The following is a 7,609-nucleotide window of genomic DNA, read 5'->3' on the forward strand; positions in this document are numbered from 1 at the left end:
GTATCACAACATATGCAGTATAGTAAACAAAGTACAACAACCATTGCATTAATAATAATAATTTTACATAGGTTACATTACATAGAAACATCAAAGTAAATACAGCACATAGTATAGATGCCGCTTGGTCCTAGGCTGACTTCGTACAAGCTCCCGGGATGTACCTGTCTATCGATGACATGAGAATACAAGTTATTTTGAAAGCGAGTATCAGCATTTTTATAATGCTGGTTAGCTCATAAATATTTAGTGACATTTATATGAATACACATTTTTTTATTCAAAATAACTTTATGGAAGATAGTAGTTTAGAATCTACGGTGTATTAGAATTCTTTCCAGAAAATCCTATATTTTCAGATAAAAGCAGTCTTCTACCAAGACTCGACAGATTTATGTTTTAAGGAGTAATTTCCCCAAAATACTATAAAAGCCAAAATATAGTTTTGACTTTAAAGGGTTGTGAGAGAATCACAAGTAAAAATAATAGGGGAAAAACACCATAAACTCCAACAGTAATACTACTGGCTAAAGCAAATGAATCATAGACTCCACGAGGGGTATTGAATGAACAATACGCCTGGTTCAGTCTAAAGGATGAATAAAACATAGACTCCAGGAGAGTATCGAATGAATGATACGCCTGGCTCAGTCTAACACAAGAAAAGCACAGACTCCAGACAGTATCGGATGAACGATACAACTAGCAAAGTCTAAAACAAGAGGTGAATGTGAGCTCATATGTAACCATGTTGATCAACGATAGAGTATTCGATGACCCTCCAGGTCACGCGTAGAGGTAGTGACATTATGTCACCCATGGGCCTTACCGGTGCGGACTGTAGCTAGCAGTCAGGGTGTGGGAGTGTCGGTCCCCTATAGATCTATACACATGATGTTCGCTCTCCTTCTCGAAGACTCTGGCTACACAGCGATGGCGCTATGAAGCGTCGTAGAGGGAAATAGTGTGTCACATTCTATCTAAAGTATTATAATAAAAGTATAGATTCGTGAATGAACTGACTCCTGAGTAATTCTTCGTACTTGAGAGAAAGAGAGAGAGAGAGAGGTATATATATATATATATATATATATATATATATATATATATATATATATATATATATATATATAGAAACTCCTAACTATTCCTATAATAATTACTAGGGTTCTAGGAACACGAATAATGGTGGGATGCATTTACTACCTAAAGGCGATGAACTGGCTGAGAGAGCTTTTATGTCCATATTTGTATACATGATGTATAACTATTATTTAAACGACCTTCGGACGGATAACCGATACCCCGAAGCCACATCCAAACAAGGAAAAGGAATCAAAGCGAGTTAGCCTTCCTAAGTCCTTTAAACATTACTTATATAACTATACATATACGGGCACGCATTTAACAAAATAAAAGCATAACAGAAACTTTGGTAAAACTTTTGGAAAACTTTATAAACAAGAATTTATGACTTGATGTCAGTTTATAAACCAAGCTTTGAAAATCTTTGGTAAGCCTCTAATGAGAAATTACGACTTGATGTCTCTTTAATAAGCAAGCTTTGAAAAATGATTTTATAAAACAGTTTCACTGAAGAAAAACCTTTGTTTAAAACACTGCTGTAACAGGTTTTGAAGGAAAACATACAGCACGAAAGACAGTTTGAGAAAATATCTAAACAAGTAAAGACGTTTTGGAAAACCATCTGTAGTATTATACTTGGTAAAACAGATGAAAGTGTAACAAATCCTTTTGCATGCGGGTTATTAATCACATGTGATTGATATGATAACTAGCATGTTTTAACTTGTATCCCCCACCCCCATAAAAGTGTTTAAAAACGTTTAAAAGGTTAATTCAGGGATATGAACTCACGTGTCGTGGGTGATTCGGATAGGCGGATGATATAGGATGCTATGTGTCAATAGAGGTCTTGAACACACACCTGGATCCTATTTAGCAAGTAATGATACATTTAAGTATCCAATTAGTCATTTAATAACTAATTAAGCAAGTAAAGACCCTCTAATGCTTGAAAACACCTTGTTTCAAGTGCTAGGAGTGTTAAGGGTTGCATCTAAAGAGAGTATAGTCCCACTTTGGAGTTTACTCCTCAAATGGTGGGGTGTATTTGTGTGCTTTAAGTCTTCATGCTTCACAAGGAAAGGTTCTAGGGTTGATTCAAGGGCTATGGAAGTGATTAGGGCTTGAAATGGGCACTTTTTGGAGTTTACGGTCCTTGGACCACTCCCTTGGGAGTTTATGGTTGTAAACACATGAGCATACGGTCGTAAACTCATGTTAGTCCATTTCTTTTGTGCTTTGGTGGTTCTAGGGTATGCATGCAAGGTTCTAGTCACTTATACAAGCATTGGAAGGTGTTAAGGGCACTTAAACCCCCTTAGAAGGTGTTTACGATTTTTGGAGACCTTCCCAAACCGTAAACTCACCTTTGTTCCTTTATTTCATGTTCTTGGGGTCCCTAGTTCATTCAAGTAAGGTTCTACTCCATTACACAATCATTTGAAGGAATTAGGGGCATCTAAACACCTTGTGGAGGTGTTTACGGTTTTGGGATGGCCTCCCCAAACCGTAAACCCATATGAACATGGGGAAATGATGATTTTAGGGTGTAAGCAAGTTCACACTAAGCATACAAGAAGCTAGGGCAAGTGTACTTACGTTCTAGGAGCTTGAATGATCGTTTTTTGGCCAAGAACACTAGTGTGTGTTCTTGGTGTTCTTGAAGAACACTTGAAGATCTAGCCAAAAATCGAAAATACATGGATGAAGTGTTGTAAAAACATTAGATTAAGTGTTATATGAACAAATCTAGGTAAGAAACACTTACGTTTTTGGCGGGTTTGAAGGAAATGGAATATGATACTTGAGAGGATTTCTTGGGTGCTCTCAATCTAGGAAATGAAAAATGAGCAAAAATGACTAAGTGTCATATTTATACTCTCGGGGGTTTGCGGTCAAAAATTCCGAGTTTACGTCCGTAAATTCCAAATTTTTGGAGTTTTGCGACTTACGTTAAACACGGCAACTCTGAATTATGCTTCCTTATTTTTTTGTATTGCTTGACGAATATTATTTAAAATATTCCAATGGGCTAAAATCCAGCCAAAAATATTTTGGGATAAATTTGGCTAATTTTTTTGAAGTGCTTAATTACGGAGATAAAATAATGGAAATTTCGGGTTATCACAGCAATGCCCAACACCCATTTACTTTTGTTTTGTTCTACTCGTGGTTACCGTTTCTAGTATATGGGTATTCTTGTATACTTCTTGTAAAATACTTATATTTTAAAGTATACTTTTAGTTCAGAGCGCTTCGGCCCCTTAGTTTTTATAGTTGTATACCATGTAAGGTTCGGTATACTTAGTTCACTATAAACAAAAGCTCTGATACCAATCTGTCACACCCCCGAACCGTCAGGAAAACAACGGAGGAAACGTCCGGGGGCGGGTGACTTCATGCGTAGTATCACGACCATTGTACATAGTAAGCATAGTAAACACAACCATTACATTACCATATGAATATTTACAACTGTTTGAAAACATTGAAAACATACTTTATGTACATCCGTATAAACAAAAGTAAAGAAGAGACTTTTATATTGCTCTGTCTTCTCCAAAAGTTGGGTGAGGTACCTGTCTAACGTTGACCTGAGAATACAAGCGGTTTGAAAGAATATCAGCATAAAGCTGGTGAGTTCATAAGCATGTTTTTGTATATTGAAAACTAGTCACTGAGTTTGTGAAAATATTTCATTTTCATTAATCGTAAATGTCACACCCCCAAATCAAGGATGGCGGAAACATCCGGGGTGGAGGACTTCATGTATAGTATCATAACAACTGATTAGTTTAAGAAACTCTTTGATCATTTAGATCTTATAACAGGTAAATCACGAAAGCGAAAAACACCAATATAAAACACAAGAATGAATCTGAATATGTTGAATGATTCAATTGATTCAATCCTCAGCAGAGCTCGATTAAGAACTTCCGTTGTAGAGGATATTAGGGTTACAAAAGATAAAGATCAAATGCTTGACAAAATAATTTCCAAATCTTACGTCCTAGGATGCATGCAAGCACCTATAAATACAAAATCCTATAAAATAACCCACGGATGGACAGGCCCATACCGGAGACTAAATGGACTAAATAGCGAGCCCAAGATGCAACGCCTTCTGGACCTAACAATCTCCCCCTTTGCGACAATTGGAGCGAGACTATCTCTTCGGCTCGCTGGGTCCAGCTGCAGGAACTTTCTTAGTGGTATCAAACAGACGTGGGATGAGAGCAAGGATAGTCTGTCTGAAGCGAATGTACCACTGAATCATGTCATCGAAGTACTTCTTGTCGTCTGCTGAATTCTGCTTGCATCGATGAATGATACCTAGAACTTGTTCCAAGCATGCAGTGGTGTAAAGGTGTTTGTCAACCAAGGCGAACAGGCATTTTTGGCCTTCGTTCCTTGTAAACATGACAGAATTCCGCTTCGGGTCAATTCTTCCCATCTGCATCATGTTCAAATCACTGGCAGAGCCGACAGGAGAAATAGTAGGCTTTTTCCTGAAGATGCTAGCGATCTCCTGATCCATCTTGACAACCTCCATAATGTAGCATACAAGCATCCTTTTGAAGTGATCAATAATTGGACCATACTCAGCTTCGATGGTGAGGAGGATGTTGTGCAAAATAATCTAGTCATGTGGATTCAGGTTGGGAAGATCAGCAAGTGATATCGCGTGTTCGGTTTTAGCAGAACCTCTCAGCACTTTGAACCGAACGTTTGTGAAGTTCCCCTCACGAAACGGCTTGAGGACCCGAATGTTGACGATCTTCTAAGCACTCCAGGTTTGATACTGTGGTTGAGAAGACTTCAAATAGAATTCAACGAGTTCCCTATCAACCTTTGGATGAGGATGAGGGACATCAGCAACGTTATCAAAGGCATGAAAGATGAAGGCTTTTCGGGTCAGTGGCATGTCGAACTGAGAATCGACAGAGTTGATACGATCCAATGAAATCACTGGTTTGAGCCACAGAATGCTGGGAGTTTCAATAGCCTCATTCAGAAGCTTCTCAAGAGTCCAAGGAGGAAAAATAGCTTTCCTACTCTCAAGAAGGTCATGAGCCTCCTTCATTTTCCTTTCGGTCGCATCAGCCTCTCTAGCAACACGAGCGCTCATGTCAGCATCTTTATCACGACCTTGTTTCTTTAAGAGATCTGCAATCGTCTCTTTATCATCATCATCACTATCTTCAGCAATTTGCTTTCCTTTGTCTTTGACACCCGAACCTGAGGCTTGACCTGCTGGAGGAGGTTCGGTTGCTTTAGTTGCTGTAGACGTGGGAGGTGGTTGGGACTGAGACACATCTTCTCCCCCTTGTTTCGGAGTGGACACGAACTCCAGGAGCCCTTCAAGTTTTCTTAAGAGAGAAAGGGCAGGAGCAAGCTTTTCTGCAAGAGTGCGCCTTACCGAGTAGTTCAGAATCGGATCATGGGCTTCAATGATGTTGGAAAGGGCGGCGTGGACATCCGAAACACACGAAGAAACAACTTCTCGCTCGAGATTCAACTTCCTTTTGAGAATGGAAAAGCTAAAGACTCTTGACCTTGAGAGCAGTGGTCTTACGATTGAGAGCGTCCATGACTGAGTTTTCGGCAGCAAGGTCTTCATGCAGCTTAGTCAGGCGCTCCTCAATAGTCGCCTTAAACGATGTGTTGTCATCACTGACAGTTTGACGAAGACTGGCAAATGACTGCAGTTCTGAGGCAACTGAGGTAGCCAGCTTGTTGACAAGAGAGTCAAGCCTCTCTGCATTGGAGTCTGCAGTGCCCTGTAAAGACTATAAAAGAGAAGTAGCGTTATCAAATAGTTTTTCGACTTTTTCGGTCGCAGCGTCATACGCCGTAGTGGAGGCGTCAATAGCAGCAGTGGCAGAGTTGATAGAGGCTTCATGAGCCTTAGTAAACGTATCAACAATCCCCTGAATAGTAGCCTCTGAGATGGTAGACTGTGAGGAAGAAGAGGAGGAAGCAATGAGAGAATCAATTTTCTCATGAAGCTCCTTGAGATGCTTCTTGGTGACTGGAGCATCATCATCATCATCGCTTTGCATTTGATATGGATTGTAATAGACCGAGTCAAATGTCATGTCCTCTCCTCCAAGAAAAGGTTCTTCATTATATGCGGAGTGAGCAGGAGATGAGGGAGAGGGTGAGGGTGGAGGCTCGGTTGTGGAAGTGGGTTCGGGTACGGATGTATGTTCGGTAGTGGGAATGGGTTCGGGTGCTGAAGTAGGAGCCCCCGTATCAAATACGTTGGTTCTAACTCCAGCGGTGGTTGTTGTAGTAGCTTCAGTAAAAATGGGAGGTGGTACAGGGATAGAAGTGGGTGGTATTTGAGTAGTGGAGGTTATGGGGGGAATGGAAATAGAGATGGAGATTGGGGAAGGAGAGACAGTTCTAGTGGAAACATGTACCTCAGGGGTAGGCGAACGTGGAGGAGTGTTACCACGTAGGGACTCTTTAGAGTCTGAACTCTCTTCCTCAGATTCAGTAGAGGAGGAGGCAAGAATAAGCTTTCGCCTAGGTTGAGTCTTCCTCTTCTTTGGTGGAGGAGATTGAGCTGCTTTGGAGGGTTTACGTTTCTTCGGAGAAGGACCTTTCGCTCCTTTGACAACCTTCTTGTCTTTTCCCTTGTCATTCTTCTTTCCCCGGGGAGCAGGCCGATCAGCATCATGAATTGATTGAATCATGTCAGGAGTGAGCTCTCTAGGACCAGAGCGACGAAACTCCTTGTAAGTCCTGATGATCCGGCTGTCGCTTGGAACATCCCCATACATTGACTCAGGGATTGAGCCAATAAAATGAAACTTAGAGGAATCAGATACAATTATCTTCGTTGTGTGGAAAGTACCTATCGAAGAAAGTGGAGAATCAACAACAATTGGAACGTGATACTTGTCCATCACCCACTTTGCGACCAGCGTCCAGAATCAGGCATAGGAGATCTCTGAATGGCGAGAGGTAGACGCTAGACTCTGAATCAGCTGCTGCCATAGAACCGACCCATAGTCAAGGTTAATGCCGTGGTATAGGCCATAAAGAATGGTCATAAACAGACGACTCGCCCCGTCTGAACCTGCACTTCGTTCTGATAGCCCCTTGAACAAGACGGTGAAGAAGTCGTTCCACTGAGGAGGTAGGCAAGATTTCTTGAATTTGGTCACCGTCGTCAGAATTTCAGTGTAGCCCATGTTATAAAACATGGAAAACAACTGTCCCACCGGGATGGATTCAGGGTTAACCCTAGATTCATCGGGTGCAAATCCTAAAAGCGAACAGAATCGCTGCTTGGAGATGGAGGCCTTGTGATCAAGAATGTCGAAGAAGATTCGATCGACAGACTTGTCATAGTGGGCTGTGGAGAATATTTGCGAGAGACACTCCATTGGAACTGTTTGGACCTTGGTGAGAGTTGGAACTAGCGGCGAATACTTGAGACATTCCATGATTGGAAACATGAATGCATCGTAAACTTGAGGAGTGAGGTCGATAATCAAACTTTGTTGAGGAC

This window comes from Lactuca sativa, chromosome 4 (assembly GCF_002870075.4).
Source record: "Lactuca sativa cultivar Salinas chromosome 4, Lsat_Salinas_v11, whole genome shotgun sequence".
In the NCBI taxonomy this organism is placed as follows: Eukaryota; Viridiplantae; Streptophyta; class Magnoliopsida; order Asterales; family Asteraceae; genus Lactuca; species Lactuca sativa.